General features: G+C 35.4%; 1 long non-coding RNA gene across 1 annotated transcript; it reads left to right on the plus strand.

Annotated features, from left to right (window-relative positions):
• Positions 1-11,341: 11,341 nt before the first annotated feature.
• Positions 11,342-13,152, plus strand: LOC139852003 (uncharacterized). Its single transcript, XR_011760862.1, has 3 exons — positions 11,342-11,477; positions 12,423-12,481; positions 13,004-13,152. It is a non-coding gene; the product is annotated as an uncharacterized lncRNA (long non-coding RNA).
• The last annotated feature ends 12,608 nt before the right edge of the window (positions 13,153-25,760 follow it).

Consider the following 25,760-nt stretch of genomic DNA (forward strand, 5'->3'; position numbering starts at 1 on the left):
CGTTATTATCGTTATTATTATTATTATCTAATAATCAATATTATTATTATTATTATTATTATTATTATTATTATTAAAATAATTAATATTTTTTATCAAAACTATCATTTTATTATATTTATCGTCATTATTATTATTAAAAGTATCATTAAATATTAAAACCATCTTTTATTAAAATTATCATTTTGAATAGGATTATTATTCTTGTATAAAATATTATTATTACTACAGTTAATAGTAAAAAGTATCTTTATTATTATAATTATCATGATGGTTAGAAAATGTTATTATAAATCTTAAAATTTATATTTTCATTTAAATTAACATTTTTATTATTATTAGTATTATTAATAACAACAGTATTATTAACATTATTATTATCATTAACATGATTATAATATTTTTATCATTATTAGTAATATCATTATTATGACATTGGTATTATTATAAAAGATTATTATTAATTATCAAAATTATTATTAACACTAGTAAATATAAATATTGTTATTAAAATTAATATTATTATTATCACAAAATAATACAACTTTTACTCATTATCAATATTATTTTATCAAATATGTGATACAAAGATATTGCTATCACACGTAATATAATTACATTAATAATACATACTACTATATTTTATGATATTAAATGAACTTTATAAATTATATTATTTAAGATATATAAAAGTATATTTTTATCATATATAAATTTTAATATAATTTTTTTAATAAATGACTTGTATTATTTTTACTTTAATAAAATCTGATAAATATATTTAAATATATAAATAACGAGTTTTAAGTTATAAAGTAAAAATGTATAGATTTTGTAAATCATCTTGGGTTAATTTGACTTTTGTTGACTTTTGCATATCGATCTCGAGCATTAGGATTGTGATACACTATGACCTGACCTAAATTGTTAGACTGATATTACCAATATATATATATATATATATATATATATATATATATATATATATATATATATATATATATATATATATATATATAGTTCAATGACGTCATATGTATTTTTACTACGAAATACAGTATTGTGAGTTTCATTTGCTCCCTTTTTAAATGCTTTTGCAATATATATTTTTGGGACTGAGAATACAAGCGCTACTTTTATAAATGCTTTACGAAATAGACACAAGTAATCGAAACTACATTCTATGGTTGGATTATCGAATCGAATATCACCCCTTTTAGCTTGGTAGCCTAAGAATTAGGGAACAGACACCCTAATTGACGCGAATCCTAAAGGTAGATCTACGAGCACTAACTCCCCCATACTGGAAAATGGTATGCTTTAGTACTTCGAGTTTATATTATACAGACGAGTTTCTGTTTGACGATATTCTATATGCATTATGTTAATGTCGGTTACCAGGTGTTCAATCCATATGAATGATTTTTAAACACTTGCGAGTGTATGATTATTGAATAAAGGAAATCTTGTGGTCTATTAAAATTATGGAAATGATTGATTACGATAAACTAATGAACTCACCAACCTTTTGGTTGACACTTTAAAGCATGTTTATTCTCAGGTTTGAAAGAAATCTTCCGCTGTGCATTTGCTCATTTAGAGATATTACTTGGAGTCATTCATGACATATTTCAAAAGACGTTGCATTCAAGTCGTTGAGTTCAGTAAAGATTATGATTAAGTAAATGACCGATTAGTTGGATATTATGAGATGGTATGCATGCCTATCAACTTTCGATGTAAATGAAAGTTTGTCTTTTAAAACGAATGCAATGTTTGTAAAATGTATCATATAGAGGTCAAATACCTCGCAATGTAATCATATGTTATTGTATTCGTTCTTATGGATTAGGAAGGGTCTTTACATAAGTACTCGTGACTAGTAAGTAAAACATAAAAAGCGCATGTATTCTCAGTCCCAAAAATAGTTGAAGTAAAAAGGGAAGCTATAACTCACAGTAAATAAGCAGTAAAAGTCGATACGAGATAAGTAAGTAAGTAGTTGGTCCGAAAGGTCCTCAACCTAAGTCAAAAGTTACTAAGTCAGTAAATTGTTCCCAAAGGTTTGAAAGTACGTAAATTAAGTCTTAAGTATCATCATCATTCATCATCAATCAAAAAGAGTAAAGTAGGTTTCAATCAAGAATAGAGATCGAAACAAAGGCTGACTCCGTTCAGCTGCTACGACCTCTATACAAATCGAAAAGACGCGTAGTCAGTGGCCATGGCTCCGTATGTGAGTCCTCCAACCACTGACCAATTTTCAGAACCAAACTCGTCTTCGTTTGACCGTGGCGACGGTTTAAGTGCGAGTAGGTCAGAAATTTTAGCACAACGTTACAAAGACGTAGTGACTTTCGGAAGGCTATAAATCCTAAACCGTATATCGGATTAAGACGAGTCTTAAACGAAAAGTCATATAATCGAACCGAAATATCTGGAAATCAACTTTTCCAGTAGCCCAGGTGACTGATCAGATCTAGAAAACAGTAAACAAGGTGCTCCGGTGGGATTCTTGGTGCTTGATGCTCATCACGGTTCTCATCCTTGATGCTTATAGCTTCAAGTGTACAACTCGTTGATGTGTTTGAATCACTTTTGACCAAGGTTCTACCATCAATACACAACAATCAAGACTAAGAATTAAGACACAACTCATGTGAGAGTTTGAGCAAGGTGATGAACCAAAGTTGCATCACTTTTCTTAGTTTCAACACAAATACAAGTCTTATAAAGCTATAAACTTTGAATCAACTAAATAATTAAGACCTTAAGCTAGAGAGCTTAGATCTTAACTAGATATTAAAGATCTTAGACTAAAAAGTCTAGATCTCATGTTATTGGTGAAACCCTAAGTCAAAACACTTAGACCTTCAACTTTACACAACCATAAGCTATGAAACTTAGATTTTGTAAAGTAAAGTGAACACAAATAAATGAATTCTTGTTTTAACAAGTTAGATGACCATAAGTTATATATCTTAGATCAACATTACATGTGTGAAAGTTGTAAAGTAGTAAGCTTAAACTTTCTTGTTCTTGAACTTTCAAAGTTAGACTTTGGTTACAAGATTTATGAGATCAAAGATTAACAAGTAATCTTTGACCAAGCCACTTAAACAAATCGAAATCCATAAACATAAATGATAGATTTAAAGTCAAAAATAAACAAGTTCAAGTAAGGATTCTTTATATAAAAAGATATCAAGTCATAAACTTGAATCTTCATGAAATGAACTTTAAAGTATTGTAGATTTAAAGTCAAAAATAAACAAGTTCAAGTAAGGATTCTTTATATAAAAAGATATCAAGTCATAAACTTGAATCTTCATGAAATGAACTTTAAAGTTTCAATACTTGAACATGAAGAAGATCATAAAGTAATTTGATCTTAAAAGTTGTTACAAGTTCATGTAGAACCAAAAGCTACAAAGCTTTGATCCTTGTTCTTGCTTCTTTATCATAAAAGGGATCAAAGATTGTAAGATAACATGAGGATTGAAGTTATAAAAACCAAAATCCAAAAATAACAATGATGATGATGATGCTACGGTTTTGAGAAGAAAAAGAAGAGAAAAATAATCAAAACCTTCAAGTTTCTTCAAGAAAAGATGAGAGAAAAGTAGAGAGAAATTTGTGAGAATAAGTGTGTGTGTTTTTGAAATGAGAATGAGATGTTTAAAATGAAGTGGTGATGTTGGTGGTAACCCTTTGGCCGACGGTTAGCATGGGGGGTGGGGGGACCATTTGCTTGCTATTGGATGGTGGTACATGGTGGTGGTTGTACATGTTGGGTGGCATGGAACAAAAGGCTAAAAAGTGTAAGTATATGGTACCAAGCATGCTTAATCTTGTCTAATTAACTAATTGGGTTTTGTCTTATGCTTAATGGGCTAAATTAGTCCATTAACTAGTCCATTAAGTGAGCCCATCAAGTAAGTAGGGTGGGCATTGGAAGTCCACTAAGATAAAGTCCATTAAGGTGACTAGTAAGCCTTAGTAAACACTAAGCTTAATTAAGGGACCATAAAACCAAGTAATTGCCATTGATAATTAACAATTACGTTTACGCAGTCATAATATTCCAATTATGATGAAAGTTTAACGTGTACCAAGTACGTATCTCATTTTAATCCTTAAGTGACACTAACGGTTGTAAATGCAATCAAGGATCACGTTAAGTAATTATGTACTTAAAAGCACGTTGCAAGGCATTAACGAAAGTAATTAACATAATTAATGATCCCAGAATATAATTTATCACAGTACGCACAAATATGTAGTTTCATGAAAGCAACAAGTAAAAACATAAGTCGAAAAAGGTCGAGTCGTTACATTACCCACCTGTTAAAGAAAATTTCATTCCAAAATTTTTAAGCTGAGGTGGATGGAGGAGTCGAGAAAAGGTTAGAATACTTCTGCATCATTTGATCCTCTCGTTCCCAGGTAAACTCAGTTCCTCGTTTTGCATTCCATCGGACTAGGACGATCGAAATCTTGTTACGTTTCAAGGTCTTGACCTCACGGTCCATAATTTCAACGGGTTCTTTCACGAAGTGGAGTTTGTCATCAATCGTAAGTTCTTCTAGTGGTATGATAAGTTCTGGTTTAGCAAGACATTTCTTCATATTTGACACGTGAAAAGTAGGATGAACAGAGCCCAATTGTATCGGAAGATCTAAACGGTAAGCAACGGGTCCAACACGCTCCAAGATTTCAAAGGGACCAATGTATCGCGGATTTAACTTTCTACGCTTTCCGAAATGGATTACACCTTTCCAAGGTGCGACTTTCAACATTACGCGATCACCCACTTTGAATTCAAAATCCTTTCGTTTAAGGCCGGAATAACTCTTTTGACGATCACGGGCCATCTTGAGCCTCGCTTGAATTTAGACAATCTTCTCGGTTGTTTCATGGACTAGCTCGAGTCCGGTGATTTGCTTTTCACCCATTTCGGCATAACAAATAGGAGAACGACACCTGCGGCCATGCAACGCTTCGAAAGGTGCGGCATTAATACTCGAATGATAGCTGTTGTTGTAAGAAAATTCGGCTAGCGGCAAATGCTTTTCCCAAGTTTTTTCGAAATCGATAACACAAGCACGCAACATGTCTTCCAAAGTTTGAATCGTTTGCTCGCTTTGTCCGTCGGTTTGCGGGTGATACGCAGTGCTCATGTCGAGACGAGTCCCCAAGGCTTCTTGCAAAGAACGCCAAAATCTAGAAGCGAAACGGGTATCGCGATCTGAGATAATCGATAAGGGCACACCATGATGGGATACAATTTCCTTTACGTATAGCTGAGCGAGTTTTTCCATCGTATCAGTTTCTTTCATGGCTAAGAAGTGTGCAGATTTGGTAAGACGATCAATAATAACCCAGATGGTATCGTATCCGCCCACCGTCTTTGGTAGTTTCGTAATGAAGTCCATTGTTATCGTTTCCCACTTCCATTGTGGGAATTCTGGTTGCTGAAGTAATCTAGATGGCCTTTGATGTTCGGCCTTAACTTTCGAACAAGTCAAACACTTCCCAACACAAGTAGCAACATCCTTCTTGAGATTAGGCCACCAATACTGCTCCTTGAGATCGTGGTACATCTTACCGGCTCCTGGATGAATCGAATATCTTGACTTGTGGGCTTCGTCTAGAATGAGGCTTCGTAAATCCCCATAATTAGGCACCTAGATTCTTCCGGCAAAGTACCGGAGTCCAGTCTCCTTGACCTCAAATAGAGAAATGATGATGTTCAAATGTTCTTGAGAAATATTCTCCTCTTTGAGAGCCTCATCTTGGGCTACTCGGATCTGGCTATTGAGATTCGAATGGACGGTGATGTTCAAGGCTCGGACACGAAGAGGTACCATTCTTTCCTTTTGGCTCAAAGCATCGGCTACAACATTTGCCTTGCCAGGATGGTAACGAAGTTCACAATCGTAGTCGTTCAGCGTCTCAATCCATCGTCGCTGTCTCATGTTCAATTGTTTCTGATCAAAGATGTGTTGGAGACTCTTATGGTCGGTGATGTGTGCAGCGGTGGTTTACGAAATACTGTTATTGTTTACTACGAAATACGACGAAATATGATACAAATTACACAAGTTTTATTTATTTATTTACGGATGAGATATACCTAAACTCTGCTACAACACTATAGGCAGTGTACCTAATCGTAGAGTAGTGTAGTTTTTAGTAAGTCCGGTTCGTTCCACAGGGAGCTAGTGATTACGTACTATATTTTTATAAAACTATATTTATACAGAAAATATATAATTATATATAGTAATATTATTATTATAAAAGGAGGGTTTTACCGTTTAATGACCGGTTTGTCGATTTTATATTTTTAAGCGTAAAGATAAATGACAATAATTAAAGTGCGTAAAATAAATAACAATATTTAAATGACGATAAATAAAATAACAGAAAATAAAATTGCGATAGAATATGAAATAAAAGAATTATGCTTATTTAAACTTCCGTAATCATGATGTTTGACGTTTTGATTTTAAATTTATTACTCTGGGTTAATTGTCCTTTGTCCTGGTTTATTTGATACGTCTATCTGGTTTTTGTCCATAATAGTCCATCGGTCATAAATATAAAGTGCGAGTGTCCTCGTCAAATTACCCTTATACCCGAAGTCAAATATTCCAACTAATTAAGGATTTAAACTGTGACGCAGTTATCACTTCTGTCAACAATTACACCAGTTATCACTGTATGTAATCCACCTCTGTTTTGATTAGATATGAATATTAATTTACCCACTTGATCAGTTTGAATAATCAATTACCCAACCCGAATAATTAATTAAATGATTATAATAGATTCCGTATGAATGTCACTAAATAGGACAACCATAATCATTATTAATTATTAAGTTAATTAATTTGAAGATAGGTTCGACAGACTCCAATGAGTTGTCACTCAATTAGACAATACCCCCCATCTATTAATAGTCCATATTCAAATGCCCACAAGTGTTGGTCTTTTGTTCAAACATTAATTATGGTACAAAATCCAATAACCCCGTCATAATATTTAGTCCAACATCACGATTACTTCGGCTCAAATAATCATAATAATAACTTAGTTACGATACATCAATTTAAAAAGGAAGAACATAGCTTACAGTGATTATTTATCGCGTAGCGTTACACGGACAGAGTTCCGACTTTAAAACCCGTAAAACATTTCTTACAATAACCCAAATTATTATTAATATTAAATTAAACTTTAATATTATAAATATAAAATATATATATCGTATATAGATAGAGAGATTGAGTGAAAAAGGGATGCAGAATTCGAGCAGAATGCGTGAGCTTTTATAGGCCCACTTTAAACTGTACAGCTCCGCGAGTGTGGTACTTTTGTGCCTTACAGCTCCGCGAGTGCGGAGGTTCGGATTCCAGCTTACCAAATTGAGTTAAACGTGGGCTGCTGAATATTATAATATATAAATTATAATATAATATATAATATATATAATTAATTATATATCATATTATATTCTTGTGTATATTTGACTTGTAATTTTAGCTCCGTTGACTCGCGCGTTGATGCTCGGTTCATGTCTCGATTCCTGATTTTCGGACGTCCTTTCGTACGTGTAGATATCTTGTACTTTGCGTTCCGCGACTTATACTCTTGTAATTTTTAGACGTTTCTTATCAATAAATGGAACCACTTGGATTGTATTTTGTACATTGAGCTTTTTGGTCATTTGCGTCTTCAATTCGTCATTTTCTTCTTTTGTCTTCGCACTTATTTATTTAAACGATTATTACATAAAAATAGAACAATAACAACTAAAAGCTTTACATATTGGAAGGATATTGCGCCTAAATATATGTTCATTTGGAGCACTATCAAATATCCCCACATTTGAACGTTACTTATCCTCAAGCAATACAGAACTTGAAATTAAATCACACTTCACTCGAATCACTTTTTTTATTCTCACACTTTGTACAACAGTGATTCTAATACGGCGGTATAAACAATGATAGTAACGATGTGGTTTATAGTCCCACATGACTTATAAAAATTTATACCCTTTAAGGAAATTGGATCTTTATGAAACCATTTGATCTTTTGAAAATTCAAGCTAGGTTTTACCCTAGACAAGTTTTCCGGAATAACCCTTCACCGGTGTTTGCAAAAATGTTTTTGTGGGTTTCAGATTTTAAAATTTTAGCTCAAAACTCGTGGTTTGTGTCACCCACTTGCTAACCTTGTAAAGGAAAGCAACACGTCCAGTATACTTGCTCCGTATATTACCTTTCGGTAAACTACCGTCCGGTTGTAAAGGAAAGCGTTGAACAAACAACTGTTAAGGCAATGTCTAATGACATGCTTTTGATTATGGTCCACAACGTGTCGGATGCAATTACTATCCTTTGTAGGAGCAATAGCAAAGATCACCCTATAATTTTTCGGTCTGGCACAAGGTCCTGTCTTTGACCATGCTATGCAACCACCGTTCTTACGGTTGACACCCGATTTGGTTCAGGTGACCTAATGAATTTCAGGTGAATTCCTAGGATTTTACGTTCAATGGTAATGAACGCATTGAAAATAGGTTTTCAGAAAAACAAATCGGTTTTAATTTGATCAAAATATTTTCTCATTCAAGCTCGAGTTTAGGTATCATTGAATTCCATGAGTTTGTAATTCTCAATCTTTAAGGTCAATCTCAAGGATTGAGTAATATCAGGCTTAAAAGCTGATTTTTAATCTTTAAGGAGATTATCTTTTCTGGGGGTCTGATTCATTAGTCTTATCAAGCTAATTTGTACGGCGCCCTCCCTATTTTACGAGACAGATCCTCTCATGGTTAGGATAAGTCTGACCACTTGGCGACCCTGTTTGATGCTGAGGTCTGTGGATTTCCTGCTGATTTTAGAGATGACTTTTCTAGATTTTTCGTCAACCTACAGCTGGTCTGGACGACAACTTCCTGACCTAATTCAAGAAACGCTTGTCTTTTTCGGAAGACTTTACTTCCTTTTAATGATGGAATTGATTCATCGTGTAGATCCATCTTTCTGTCAAATATATTACAGTAAATCGGGTAAAACTGATTAGTATTGTCCAACGCAAAAGTACATGCAATAATCTTGTACAAAAATATGTGATATATGTTTTAAAGAACTTAGTAAATTCTTTCTACACTTAGCTTTTATTTATTCTTTTCTTTGCCTTTTTATTCTCCTTTATTCCATTTTAAATGAATTCAAGCGTTTTTGGTTTGTTTCTCAATTTATGTTCTCTCCGAGGTAACAATAATTTCGGTATTCACCCAGTTTTATCGTTCATAAATATGTATAAACATGATTTTGAGTTCATTTAGTTGAAATTTTTTCAAATTTTCACAAAATTTGGCAATTAAACTAAGTGTAAACCCGAGAGAATTTATAACCCTTCCCCACACTTGAGATCTTGCAATGCCCTCATTTGCAAGAAATCAGTAAAAATTTAAATTAATGAGGGTGATTAGCGTAGAAAAATGATTAAAAATACCGATTTTGCAAACATATTGTTTTTATATCACATTTGATATTTTGCTTCTTGTCGTTAAAATTAGTAGCTTTTGCTGAACTTAATGACAGTCTTTGAAAGTGTGATGTTTTACCCTGTTTTGTGCATAAAATAAAATAAAAACATATATATACATATTTTTGAAGTTTGGTATATAACCCCACATTCATATAATATTTTTGGCATACTTTAGATCAATAATATTAAAATAATGATAATAAAGTTTGTCCCCCCGCCCTCGGGTAAAACAATTTCGGTTCTATGACCTAGTGTTTAACTCACGACGAATTTTAGAAATCATTTTTCTTAAACTTAATGAAATAAAGTAAATTTTGTTTTTAAATTCACACAAAACTTAAATTTTAAAAATGCATATTAATTTCATACAAAACCTACAAAACAAAAATTCAAAATGGAGGGAGAAAACTAGTTCTTTAGTGTCTGCTAGCGGAAAAGACCAATCGAATTTCATTCTCGGAACTACAAGAGAACAGAACAACTAACTCTAGACAGCATTTTCTTTTTAGAACTTTTGAAAATCTCCCCACACTTAGGTTGCTGTGGTGTTGAAATTGTGATTAACTTCATCGTCAATTTCTCTTGGACCATAATCAACTTGCATATCTGTGACTTTTGCTTTAAGCCATTGGTCGGATTCCTGTGTAATATCCACAAATTCAACTAGTTTCGCCTTTTCTTTAGGCGATAGATTGGATACTAACCGGTTACATAACTTAAAGTTCCCCTTGGTTCTAGCATCGTGAATCCGTTTAATAAGTTTCTTCATTGAACTATTAATAACGGGGTCATTTAATTTCGTATCAACAACGAGGTTCTTTCTTATCAAGTCATCATTAGGTGTTACTTCATCTTCCCCACACTTAGGCGTTTTATTATTGTTAAGCACTACCGTTGGAGTTGGTAAAACAACATGGTTTTTACCAATCATTTTTATTGGATCAACGGTTTTGGTTGGTGAAGATTTAGACTTTTGAATCATAAAGGTGACCGATTTGTCACCATCACTAAGTATCATTCTACCCTCTCTTACATCAAATAACGCCCCGGTGGACGCTAAGAATGGTCGACCTAAAATTAGAGGAATGTTTGAGTCCTCTTCTATGTCAATGACAATAAATCCGACTAGAAAGGTTAAATTACCTACTTGAACGGGTAGGTTGTCAGCAATTTCAACTGGGTGCTTAATGGTTTGATCAAGGAGTCGAACACTCATTTTCGTTGGACTTAGCTCACCTACTCCTAATCTCTTATATTATGAAAGAGGCACAACACTCACATTCGCACCTAAATCTGCTAGTGCATCATACATGACACAATCACTAAGTAGACAAGGAACAATAAATTCACACGGATCACCCAACCTTGGTGGAAGTTGTAACACCCTAGTTATGGGCCTAGATGAAATGGGTAAATATGTTATTTTTATTATTATAATTTAAATATGATATTTAAATTATGAGTAATTCATATGATTTAATTATAAGGAGTGAAATAATAAATTATGAGTTGATAATTTATTATGTGACTAAACTAATGTGCTCGTGACGATGGTCACAGAAAATAATTGTTTGTGTGATTTGGACCTCGTTAGGACTGCTTAACGAGATACGTTGCGCTACAGATCACGGATAATATACCTGTTAAAATAAGTGTATTAAGTAGTGGGACTAAAGACTTGGACTCGTGGCCTTATATACTTAATTCACTTGATGACTCACGACCTCATTCTCATTTTCATTTGATATCATTTCCTAAATTTTGTAACAATAAACACACACATACACAAATGCATACGTAAAGTACACCCTTTGTGCTTTAACCTTCTAAGGTTATAATTCTTGAAATTAAACAAGTGAAATTGTGATGTTGGTTGGCGATTGCGATCCACAACAGAACCATCAAACAAGGTTTGATTTCATGATTTAACACTTAATTTATTATATGATTTTACTTATAGTATTTTTTTTATAAGTTTTAATAAGTTATGATAATTATTAGTAGTAATGAGTAAATCTTGCTATATGTTAAAATTAGTTGTTGTTATAGCTTGATTATGATTATATATGATGCATGTATGCATGATTCATGTTAAGATTGCAAAATGGTGAATTTAGGGTTTTGGTTAAGATTTGGGTATTATTTATATTATGATCAAATCTTGTATAACACATGTGTGTTAGTGTTGTTTAGACTTGTGTGATGATGGAAATATGTTCTATATATTTTTGGTGACTTTCGTGTTTAAGCAAATAGACCAAAACAAGCAGAAATAAAGTTTTTGGGTTTAAAACCCATATGAACTGTTGTTTGCTGTTACTGCTGTTCTTCAGGTTCCACACGAGTGACTTGTCACTCGTGCGGTTGAGCTCGGAAAAATGGTACGAGTGAGACCCACTCGTGCGAGTGAGGTCCCACGTCATGCGAGTGAACTAGTCCATTATTGATGACTCTTTTGTACGGCTGACCCTCACTCGTGCGAGTGAGCTGGTCAACCATGTATATCTTATTGTTACCTGTACGAGTGAATGTTGCAATGTGTTAATGCTTAATTGGTAATCACTCGTGCGAGTGAAGTGACTCACTCGTGCGAGTGATGGTCACTCATGTAGTTGATTTGGCAAATTTTTGTGGTGTTATAATATTTGTCAAATGAATGACCATTCGTGCGATTCAACTATTACTTGTACGGTGTAGGTGGGTCACACACGCGTGTGATTCCACTTGTGCGGTTAACTTGTGCATTGTATGGAATTGTTGTGATACTGATTAGCTGAACAGTTTGTTGGTTTAGTTGTTTAGCTTGATAAAAATGACTGGAATATGTATACTGACTTGGTATGTATTATTCTCAGGTGATAAAGTGGATGTGAAGACTCAGTAATATAAGACAACTGAGTACTTGTGCTTCCTGGTGAGTGGGACTATCCTTTCGGATATTGTTATATAGTGCTAAGACAGTGTAGTGTCTTGTGCTATGATTAGTGATATGCTCCCAATGACCAATGATATGTATGATTAGATTGTGCCTTTAGTCAGTGACCAGTGATTGTGATATTATGTGATTATGTGTACACTCAGTGATCCCGTCGAGGTGTTGTATGCGACGAAAGAGGTCAACCATTCCTAGCGGGGTGTCTTGTACGATAGAAATTGGGTTGGGTTCTTGTGTTACTGATGTGGTGGTATAGTGTGAATGACGAGTGCTTCACGTCTGGAAGACTATACCATTGTTTCAGTATTAAGGACTATCGGTATACTCTAGCCCGATCAGCTAGTAGTTAATGGCCCGGCCAGGCCGCCGGTCCTCTTGTGATCATTTCTGTGCTAGTGACCTAGTAGCATGTGACTTGTGACCTTAAGCTGTGCTTAGAGCTTATAGTGATATCCTATTTGATATTTTCATTCACTTAGCGGTGCGCTAATTCCCCCATAGTGTCCTTTCCCTGCAGGTGACGTACAACATATTTTGGGATGGGTGTGGCAAGGATTGAAGTGATGTTTGACACACTTGATAACTCTGATGTTTCACATAAACTGTTTTATATTATAGTTTGTAATTAAGTAACACCAGAGATTTTGTGGAATATAACTATATGTGTAATTAATAGTAAATAATTGACTTCCGCTGTGTATTTCAAAAAAAAAAAAAAAAAATTCAAGGTGTTAAAACTTGGTATCAGAGCGTAGGTTTGGCAGCATGTACACGTGAGTGTCATGTTCCCAAACCCTCAGTTGTTTCAAACATACCAGTGGGGGAAATGGATAAGTGAATGTAGGTGCCATGTGATTAGATAATTGTGGTTAGTTATATGTACTAACGGATTATCTACTAAGTTTTTGTGTGAGTGTTGTGATAAGACAGGTATGGCAATTGATCAAACCCTGCGGATGCCCCATTGACCCTCGGCATTGTCTGAGCTCCTTTAGATGATTTCAGAATTGAGTGTGACCAGTCAAAAATATACGAGATGGAATGGTGACAATCGGAACAAATTTCGATGACGGTTGCTTCAGTGATGAGCTACTAGTGTTGAGGCGGGGTCAGGGGTGCATGTGAGATTGATGTGTTGATAGATAAGAAGATGTCTTCTTATTTAAAAAGGTACGTCCTTGTTACATTATTGTAATTATTAGTGTACCTTTTGATTGTGAATAAATGTCTATCTATGTTTGTTATATATTGTGCTTAACTGAGACCAGTTGTGACGTGATTGTTTCTTCCTAATAAGGTTGAAGTAGCCAGTGGTTTGACGGCTTTAGTCACAACAACTGTGTCTGAAGCTATTAGTGACATTATTGGGATTTATTCCCCTTGATTGGCTGTCATGCTTTTTGTGATTGCCATGTTCTGTGAAACTAATCAGATGTGATGCGTTAGATATGCTTGCCATGATTAGTGAGATTTATTGGTTTTGTATTGCATATGATACCGCATGTTTGTTATGCTCGATTAAATAAAGTGATATGCATAGTCTGATAAGAATGTGTTAGAACTTATCTGAATTGACTACCATGTTCTCCGTGACTTGTCAGAAATGATGCATGTGACATGGTTGCTATGCTCTTTGTGATTTATTAGTTATATAAATTGCATGTGACTTGCCTATTGTGTCAGACTTGATATAGTGATATGCATGATCCTATAAGACTATGTAGGGCTTATATAAGATATATTCCCTTTGCTTGATTGACGGAACAAATGTAGTGGCCTGTAGGGATTAGGGTTGGATACTAGTTCACATGTGTATTATGATGATGGACTTGAACCCTGTGCTCTGTTGAGATATTATATGTGATTTGCATGTATGTAGATCATGACTGAACTTTCAAGTGTGATAATTGCTCTACTATTTTGATATGCTTGATTGGACTAGTAGTGTAAGATTTATAGTGGTTCCTTAAGGAATTATTTTATTTCTGGACCCTCGTGACTTTTTGGTGACCAGTAGAAAGGAATTGTCAGTAGTGCTCCCTGTGTTTTCTTTAAAAGATAGGGAAACCTTTGACCTGAGTAGTGATTGATATCGAGTATATGTTTTGACTTGAAGATAGAGTCGAGTTAGTGTTTGGAATTGTGACTAGTGTGTCATTAAGATAGAATGATATGACTTAATAATTCCTATGCTTGGATGGCCATGTGACATCTTCACTTGATGGTTGTAATCTTCGGAAATTGGACTGGAAATGCCCAGACTATTATTGACTTGCAAGTGACGTGACATCGGTAAACTGGATTTAGACTAATGTGATATGTTGTCCGTGATAACTAAATAAGACTTAGTTAGATAACCATGTGCGAAGAATTCATGATGGTTGATAGCATGTGACTAATGAGACTAATTTACAAGTGATAAAATATATTTTTCCTATTACCGATGCTTAACAGGAAATTGTGTGCCATGAAAAGTGTAAACCATATAGGATTTTCCTTATCGAGTAACTCAGAATAAGGGTATGATTTAGAAGAATATACTCGCGTCTGGCCAACGAAAGTATATTGTGGTAAATCATACAAGAATTCTGGGAAACTGAAGGGAATTTAGATGACTTGAATCATACTTGGAACATGAACTGATAAACAGATAATGAAATGACTAGATTGGACAATTTTGGTGAATTAGATACGTATTTTGTGGACACAAGTACATGATTTAGTGAAATAAATGGAATTCAGTTGCCTTTGCTTAGAAATTTGAGGGAATTTAACTGTGTAAAGAGTTAAATCTGATAACGAATACGTGAAATTGATGGTACCAAATGACATCGTGACAAGATTTTGGACCTTGACTGATGAATTGACTGTGAAAATTGTGGACACCAGTGTTTGGTTGAAAGACTTTCGGGGTAAATGTCATTGTACTGGACGATGTGTTGTCATGAAAATATATTATCCTTTGCATTATTGTCGGGAAAAGTGTTTGGTTTCGAATGACAAAGGGTTAGATTTGACTGTTGGTCTTGATAAGTAAGATTGTGAAAACTGTAAATTGAAACTTGTGGACCGTGATTTAACTAATTATGTAAGTTAGAGTAAATGAGTTTTACCATTTGGACTCGAACTTGAACTAGAAAATAGAGGTTGTGATGAGAACCTGTTAATTTAGTGATAGTGACTAACCAAATAAACTCCTTTATTCGAGCGTGACCAGATTTCGAGGACGAAATCTTTTTAAGGGGGGTAGATTTGTAACACCCTAGTTATGGGCCTAGATGAAATGGGTAAATATGTTATTTTTATTATTATAATTTAAATATGATATTTAAATTATGAGTAATTCATATGATTTAATTATAAGGAGTGAAATAATAAATTATGAGTTGATAATTTATTATGTGACTAAACTAATGTGCTCGTGACGATGGTCATAGAAAATAATTATTTGTGTGATTTGAACCTCGTTAGGACTGCTTAACGAGATGCGTTGCGCTACAGATCACAGATAATATACCTGTTAAAATAAGTGTATTAAAGTAGTGGGACGGCGGACTTGGACTCGTGGCCTTATATCCTTAATTCACTTGATGACTCACGACCTCATTCTCATTTTCATTTGATATCATTTCCTAAATTTTGTAACAATAAACACACACATACACAAATGCATACGTAAAGTACACCCTTTGTGCTTTAACCTTCTAAGGTTATAATTCTTGAAATTAAACAAGTGAAATTGTGATGTTGGTTGGCGATTGCGATCCACAACAGAACCATCAAACAAGGTTTGATTTCATGATTTAAAACTTAATTTATTATATGATTTTACTTATAGTATTTTTTTTATAAGTTTTAATAAGTTATGATAATTATTAGGAGTAATGAGTAAATCTTGCTATATGTTAAAATTAGTTGTTGTTATAGCTTGATTATGATTATATATGATGTATGTATGCATGATTCATGTTAAGATTGCAAAATGGTGAATTTAGGGTTTTGGTTAAGATTTGGGTATTATTTATATTATGATCAAATCTTGTATAACACATGTGTGTTAGTGTTGTTTAGACTTGTGTGATGATGGAAATATGTTCTATATATTTTTTGTGACTTTCGTGTTTCAGCAAATAGACCAAAACAAGCAGAAATAGAGTTTTTGGGTTTAAAACCCATATGAACTGCTGTTTGCTGTTACTGCTGTTCTTCAGGTTCCACACGAGTGACTTGTCACTCGTGCGGTTGAGCTCGAAAAATGGTACGAGTGAGACCCACTCGTGCGAGTGAGGTCCCACGTCATGCGAGTGAACTAGTCCATTATTGATGACTCTTTTGTACGGCTGACCCTCACTCGTGCGAGTGAGCTGGTCAACCATGTATATCTTATTGTTACCTGTACGAGTGAATGTTGCAATGTGTTAATGCTTAATTGGTAATCACTCGTGCGAGTGAAGTGACCCACTCGTGCGAGTGATGGTCACTCGTGTAGTTGATTTGGCAAATTTTTGTGGTGTTATAATATTTTTCAAATGAATGACCATTCGTGCGATTCAACTATTACTTGTACGGTGTAGGTGGGTCACACACGCGTGTGAGTCCACTTGTGCGGTTAACTTGTGCATTGTATGGAATTGTTGTGATACTGATTAGCTGAACAGTTTGTTGGTTTAGTTGTTTAGCTTGATAAAAATGACTGGAATATGTATACTGACTTGGTATGTATTATTCTCAAGTGATAAAGTGGATGTGAAGACTCAGTAATATAAGACAACTGAGTACTTGTGCTTCCTGGTGAGTGGGACTATCCTTTCAGATATTGTTATATAGTTCTAAGACAGTGTAGTGTCTTGTGCTATGATTAGTGATATGCTCCCAATGACCAATGATATGTATGATTAGATTGTGCCTTTAGTCAGTGACCAGTGATTGTGATATTATGTGATTATGTGTATACTCAGTGATCCCGTCGAGGTGTTGTATGCGACGGAAGAGGTCAACCATTCCTAGCGGGGTGTCTTGTACGATAGGAATTGGGCTGGGTTCTTGTGTTACTGATGTGGTTGTATAGTGTGAATGACGAGTGCGTCACGTCTGGAAGACTATACCAGTGTTTCAGTATTAAGGACTATCGGTAAACTCTAGCCCGATCAGCTAGTAGTTAATGGCCCGGCCAGGCCGCCGGTCCTCTTGTGATCATTTCTGTGCTAGTGACCTAGTAGCATGTGACTTGTGACCTTAAGCTGTGCTTAGAGCTTATAGTGATATCCTATTTGATATTTCCATTCACTTAGCGGTGCGCTAATTCTCCCATAGTGTCCTTTCCCTGCAGGTGACGTACAACATATTTTGGGATGGGTGTGGCAAGGATTGAAGTGATGTTTGACACACTTGATAACTCTGATGTTTCACATAAACTGTTTTATATTATAGTTTGTAATTAAGTAACACCAGAGATTTTGTGGAATATAACTATATTTGTAATTAATAGTAAATAATTGACTTCCGCTGTGTATTTAAAAAAAAAAAAAAAATTCAGGGTGTTAAAGAAGTTTTGGTGGAACTGTCTTCACCGGGTTTACTTCTACGGTTTTTGTTTCTTGCACTTTCTTATTCTTCTTCTTCTTCTTTCCAAAGGTATCACAAACTTTATTACCTATCACTTGTTCATACTCAACTCCTTTTCTTGGAAATGGGATGTGTGGTCTGTATGGTGCCACCACTGGCTTTACATACTCGGGTGGTGGTGGTGGCGTAACTTCTTCATTGTTACTCACATCTAAAACCTTCCCATCTTCTGATGCTGGTTTTTCAGAATTCGTTGATACCATATTAACATTCTCATTCTAAGGATTTACTTCAGTATTACTCGGCAGATTTCCTTATTCCCTCTCACTCATCATGCTAGCAAGAGTACCTACGTGTTTTTCTAGATTCAAAATGGAAGCTTGTTGAATTCTTAATGACTGATCAAACCTCTCATTTGTTTGGGTTTGAGATGTAATAAATTGTGTTTGAGATTCCATTAGCTTTGCCATCATTTCTTCTAGATTTGGCTTTTTCTCTTCGGTTTGTTGTGGTGGTTTATACAAGCTAGGTCTTTGTTAATTGAAATTGTTTTTTTGAGTTGGTTGGTTATTCGGACCTTGTTGGTTGTACAAGTTATTGTTGGGTCCATTTGGAGTGTAAAGAAAGTTTTGATTTCGATTAAAGTTCGGCCTTGGCGGTTTTATGATGCATTTTATGTAAGTCCCTAGACATCTTGCCTACGTTTGTGATTAATACTTCAGTTTATGGGATACCATGATCGCTCGTTATTATCCTATCTGTGTTTGTATGTGGTTACAGGTACTGCAGGAACGCGATACGGATATTTGACTATGATAGACTTAGTCAGACGTACGAGTGAAGCATCACTCGTACGGCTGACAGGCTCATACGCATGGTTGATGCTGAGCTAAGTGATAATTATAACCTGAATGAGAAGACACGAGTGAGTGATCACCCGTACGGCTGATTAAGCCAACTCGTACGTGTGATGGATGACTCGTACGGGTGAGTCAACAGCAGGTGTATATAAAGTCTTATGTTCTTCATTTTAGGTTAAGCCTCTCTCACACACAATCACTCAGATTTGGTTCACCTGATCCGATTCTCTCTCAACCCAAATCACTCCAGGTAGTGAATAATAGCTCTAGGCATTAATCTAATCACAATCCTTGTTGTGGTTTGACTAATTTAATTCCAAAAAGCTACCCATATTCACTTTGATTGGTTTGATTCACTAATTCCGCCTTTGTGTGAATTAAACCTGTTGATCTCGAAGTTCCTAGTCATGGGTTAACAAGGTAATTAGTTGCTAAAGGTTATCAGCAAGATCCTGAATTTGATTACGATGAAGTTTTCGCTCCTGTTGCCAGATTGGAAGCGATTCGCATTTTCTTGACTTTCGCGTCTTTTATGAAGTTTAAAGTTTATCAAATGGATGTTAAGAGTGCATTTCTTTATGGCAAGCTAAATGAAAGAGTATATGTCAGTCAACCTCCGGGTTTTGAAGATCATCTTCATCCTGACAAAGTTTACCGATTACGTCGAGCCCTTTATGGTTTACATCAAGCTCCAAGAGCTTGGTACGGACGGTTATCGAGTTATCTGATTGAAAAAGGATATCAAATGGGCACGGTAGACTGTACTCCGTTCACAAAAGTTCAAGATGACGACATTATTTTAGTCCAGATTTATGTTGACGATATTATCTTCGGTGCTACTAAGCAGGAACTCATTGATGAGTTCGAACAGGTGATGAAGGACGAGTTCGAAATGAGTAAATTGGGTCTCTTACACTACTTTCTTGGTTTACAAGTCGAACAGACTAGTAATGGTATCTTTCTTCATCAAGCAAAGTATGTAAATGATATACTCGAACGTTTCGGTATGACTCAAGAACGTCCTGTGTCAACTCCGCTAGCTGTTAATCATGGTATTTCGCTAGAGTGCGAAGGAGAACCTGTTGATCCTACATACTATCGAGCAATCATCGGATCACTTATGTATCTCACTGCGTCTAGGCCGGATATTATGTTCGCAACATGTCTTTGTGCTCGTTATCAAGTTAATCCGAATACAGTTCATCTTACAGCTGCCAAAAGAATCCTACGTTATCTGTTGCATTCGCCAAATCTCGGCATCTGGTATTCGAACGATGAGAAGTTTGATCTTGTAGCTTACAACGATTCAGATTATGCTGATTGCAAAATCAACAACAAGTCTACATCAGGAGGATGTCAATTTCTAGGTGAAAGGCTGGTGACCTGGCAATGCAAGAAACAAACTGCAGTTGCTTTTTCCACGTGTGAAGCTGAATATATAGCTGCTGCTAGTTGTTGTTCGCAAGTTGTTTGGATCCAACAACAACTTCGCGATTACGGGCTAAGAATCTCTTTCTCTCCTCTTTATATTGATAATACTGCTGCTATAGCAATTACTAAGAATCCTGTGCAACATTCTAAGACTAAACACATAGGTGTTAAATATCATTTTCTTAGGCATTGCCATGAGAAAAAGATTATTGAGGTTAAGAGAATAGGTACTAAGGACCAAAGGGCTGACCTATTCACTAAGGCTTTTGATAAACCTAGGTTCTTACTCCTACTAGAGATGAATGGCATTGTTGATCGAGACAAAGTAATTACGGATGTTGTGTGTGTGGGTTAGTCAAGCTTTTAGACTTTGCATGTAGGATGCATGACATGTAGATTTTTGGTTGTTAATTATATGTATTGCATATTTTTGCTTTCTGTCTGCATTCCTTTGCATGATTTATCTCATGTTTACATGCTAGTCTGTAGATATTTTCTGTTTGGTTAAAATCCTAAAACACAAAAAGATTTTATATTTCAGCATTTTAGGGGGAGTATATGTTATCAGCAGAAAATACCTAAAAAGTGAAAAATGCCTCACCAGAAAATCTTAAAAAGTTGAAAAATCCGAAAATGAGCTTGTTTTGATTAATATGTTGGACATGAAGAAATTAATGTACTGAGAATTGATATATTTGATTAGTAAGGACTGATTTGAACGTTTATGTTTATCTGTTGTGTGATGTACTGATAGATGTGACTTATGAATTCTTGACATTAGACAATCATAATAAGAATAACGATCATCTAAGATTCAGAAGTCATGGACGATCTGTAGCGTTTGAATATAATCACCTAATTATCTCTGAAACTTTATGAAATGATAGTTGTTGAGGAACTCAATAGTCGGTTGAGGGTATCCCCTATCATAATTGATAATCGTTAGAGAAAGTTGGTGTTGGATGTCCCCAAGCAATATTCAACGTTGCTCTACCAATTCAGCTTCACAGCTATGAATGGGACATTCAATAGATCATTTAAGGGGTTGAGGATTATCTGTTTGGCTGGTGCATACCACGTTGTCACGGGCCTGAGACTTAATAATCGAAATTAAACCCTAAAAATACAGAGAAAATTAGTTTATGTCAAAAGTAAGTGTCCCTTCTCGCTTAAGGTCGAAAAGTATAATTCCTTATTGCGGACCGTTCAAGCATTTAAGGGAGAACACCTTCGAGTGATCTGAGTACACAATAAAGAAAATGAGTTCATGCATAAAAATGGAAAATCCATTCATGATTGCGTTCAAAATCAATATATCAAAAGACAGTGATATGCTGAAAAATAAAATATCAAAAGAAAATCAATGTCAATAAAATTGGCGTATCAAGATGGCAAAGTCCTGAAAGTATGAAGAATGCTGATTCATGATGTGCTCATAAAGAACTCATATCATTCTTAGTGTGACGCCCCCGCGCAGCTTGAATTGTTTAATCACGACATTCACACTGAACTATCAAGATTCTTGTCGTCTGCAATTTAGAGTTATATCCATTAAGACTATAAGTTGGAAAGATACTTACCTAGATATACTCTAATACATATTTATGAAAGTTTAACTTTCGATTCCGTTTTCCATGACAACTTGAACATAAAGAAGTTAAGGGCCTCGAGATTTATTTCGTGTGACGACTGGTCATCAGGCAAGTCTGCTTTAACTGTAGACCAATCCCCGCGGTAAATAGTGCGCCTATTCGGATAATCCAATATACTCTGAGATCAGCCGAGCCAACTAGATTGAAGATTGTCAACACATTGGTAGAAGCCAAAGGCTGACAGGGTTATTCAAAATGTCGTGAGAACCATACTGTTCAATTTGAATGAAGTACATGGAAAGAGATAAAGGAAAGTTACGTGTAATGAATTGACAACCTAATAAAAACGCACAATCATAAGTGATGGAAGAATCAAGGATTAATGAACTTAGCATGATCTCAAAAATCATTGCTTTATATTGTTCAAGTAATTAATGCCAACATGATTGTCGATATGTCCGGAATGAATATGTTCATGTTTAATGAGGATTGATATCAGTAATTACATGATAATAGACACAGACTGGATAATTAGGAATGAACAACAGAAATTGATTCAATATGTCAGTTCTGATCCATTTTTAAAATAGTTAATCATCTTGCTCACAAAAAGAATGTGGATTTGTATGACTTATATATATCTGTACTGTTAATTTGTTTGCATTGAAAACTATAAAACAACAAAAATATTTTGGTTTACATGTTATTGCATTTCATGATAGAATGTCTTTCATTTGCATAATTTTAGTTGCATGACATTTTACATCAGAAAATTCATAAAGATTCTATCATTTCCTTGTTTTTCTGATTATCCTCTGAGTGCATAACGACATCTGAAAGAACTTTGTTGAGATCAAGATATTGGGCCACCAAATCCATGAGATAGAAGTTTGTAGAGCTTGTGACTGTTTGAAGGACATTGATGATTTAGATTGCTAATGAACTTAAGTTGACATTACACTGTAGGATTTACTCTTGGAACACAGAATGATTAGAGTAATAACCTTGTTTAGGTTAGGATTTTTTATCTGCCTAAGTGTTAATGGTCATTTCTTGAAGGTTTAGTGATTTTCGACTCAAGTTGAAAGTGCTTGTTAGATCTAAGATTGCCAAACGAGTCGAAATCCTAAGGTTGTAAAATTTTGAAGTTTTGAAATTGCCTAAGTGCTCACACGCACGCTTGATGTGTGAACCGTACGATTTACCATACGTTTGAGGTTAACCGTATGGATGACCCTGATTAAACTTGTCCTAAGACAAGTGGGTCACACGCACGTGTGATTTAGGTGAGACGCGCATTTGATGGTGGATCGTGTGATCAACCACACGGTTGATCACGAGAGTATAAATTGGGATGATGAGCTCAGCAGCTCACACTTGTGCACCCAACTCTTTTTCTCTCTCTAAATTCGATCATCACCGATCAAGTATTCCTTTGCAACGAATGTTAAGCATCTTTATACGAATCCAGCGCCACCTATTAGGTATGATTTCATCGAGTTTAGATACCTTAATTTGTTGTTTTAATGAGTCAAAACCCTAAGGGTATATAACTCGAATTTTGTGAAAGTGAAGGTTGTTTTGATGTGTATCTGTAATTGTTTTGTGTTTAACGGAACCTTATGATGCTATCGTGATGTAAATCGGTCCATAAAATGCACAATTATGTGATTTTGATGATTTGAAAAAGGCATTTAATACGGGTTTCATCAGACATGCACGAGTGACGTCACTCGCACGCGTGAGACATGACTCGCTCGAGTCAGTGCACGGTTGATCATCAACCGTGTAGACCTTTGAGCTCACTTGTTTGTCTTGAATTTATTGATCACTCGTTTGCAAGAGCTGACACGTGTGATTACACGCACGAGTCACCACACGGTTGATTCACTCGCTTATGTTTTAATGCATCAGTCGTGTACCCTGTCTGAAACCATACTACTGCTCAAACGTGTCAACAGTGACACGAGTGACTATATCACTCGCACGGTTGATCTCTCAGCCGCACGTGTGACACTGTCACTCGCACGTTTCATCCTGTTTAACATGTTTATGACACTTTGATGCAAATGCTTTAATGCTTTATGTTGATTGATTTATATATCTAACATCTCTGTTAACGTTTCAGTTTCTGTTTAGATATCATCAGATGGCAGAACAACAAGTAAACGTTCCGGTTGTTAACATTGAAGGACAGGGGGAGCAACAAGTTAATCCACAAGCTAATCCTCAAGCTAATCCTATCAATCCACCTGATCAACAAGAGATTCCGTTAGAAATGGGCAAACTGAATAATCAAGTCGCTCTTTATGATACTACTCTTGAAAGAGGTTCTCACTTTAAGGAGATTATCGAGTTTCTTAAGAGATCAAGGATACACACTGCTATTTCTACTGAATGCACTGCATACTACAGTCATCAGAGAGAGTTCTGGAGAAATGCTGTGTTGGATGTTGATGAAGATAAGCTTGTTAGTAAGATTCAAGGTCATGATATTACTGTTTCTAAGGATGTGATTAGAAGGATTTTGGATTTCAATGACGAGAAATGCTCCCATATGACTATCAGTAGAGAACGAATCCATGGTTGTTTCAGAAGATATGCTTATTCTGGTTACATTGTCGGCAAATCTGAACTGGTGAAGACTTGTCTACCACCACAGTTTAGATATCTTGCTCATGTGATCATGCATTGTTTGAGTGGACGCAAATAGGCTTTTGATAAGCTGAACAAGAAAGTGCAGAGTATGTTTGTGGCACTTGTTCTCAAGGCTCCATACGATTTTTCGGGTTTTGTTTTCTACTATTTCAAGGCAAACCACTTCAGTTCTTCCCAGAGATATCTGATATACGCCCATTTTCTACAATTGATCATTAATGATGCTGCACCTGATTTACCCAAGCTTGAAGAGGATATTATCCACCTTAAGCCGGTGAATCTGATTGCTTTCCGCAGAATGGAAGAGACAAGGATTGCGGATTTAAAGCCTGACTTTAATAGAAAGCTCATTTGTCATCTTATCAAGGAGAACTATCGATGCCCAGCAGGTAATGCTTGGAGGAATGAAGATTCAGACTTTAACTACGAAGTTACTAATGAGGAAGGTCAAGGTGATAATCAGAAAGCTTCTGGTAATGTTCAAGGAGGAGATAAGGTTGATGACGAGGTTATCGAGGGTGATGATGAAGCAACTGAGGAGGATACCCGTTTGATTCAAAGGAAGAGGAAAGGAAAAGATCCTATGACATCAGAACAACTCAAGAAGAAGGAGAAAAGAACAAAGTATTCCTATGATTCACCTCAGAGATCATCACAAGGAGGCTCGAAACAACAAGCTCAGAGAAAGCCATCCAGTTTCATGAAGGATACAAGGGCTACTGTTACCTCACCAAAACCTACCACCACAACACCTCAGGTCACGTCAGATGAATACAAGACACAGCAAAATTTGTTGATGTCATTGATCACAAAAATAACCAATTTGGAGAATCAAGCTACTGAGGAAAAGAAGATCAGTAATGCTATGATTGATTCGTTGGTGGAAGAGAACAAGAGGTTATCTGATAGACTGGACCGTCAGAAGGAAAGAACAGATAAATTAAAGAAGAAGTTTTTCAGTGATTAAGAGTGAGAACAGGGAGAAGATGAAGAAGTTGAATGAAAGAATCGAACAGCTTACCACGGGTAAAACCAAGTTGATAACGGAGAAAGGAGAAGAGTATTCTTCTGATTTGGGAGGAGGTGATGAAAGAGATGACGAAGAAGATGCTGGAACTGGAGGACCCTCTTTTGATATACCGTTAGTGATAC

The sequence above is a fragment of the Rutidosis leptorrhynchoides genome, chromosome 6 (genome assembly GCF_046630445.1).
Source record: "Rutidosis leptorrhynchoides isolate AG116_Rl617_1_P2 chromosome 6, CSIRO_AGI_Rlap_v1, whole genome shotgun sequence".
In the NCBI taxonomy this organism is placed as follows: Eukaryota; Viridiplantae; Streptophyta; class Magnoliopsida; order Asterales; family Asteraceae; genus Rutidosis; species Rutidosis leptorrhynchoides.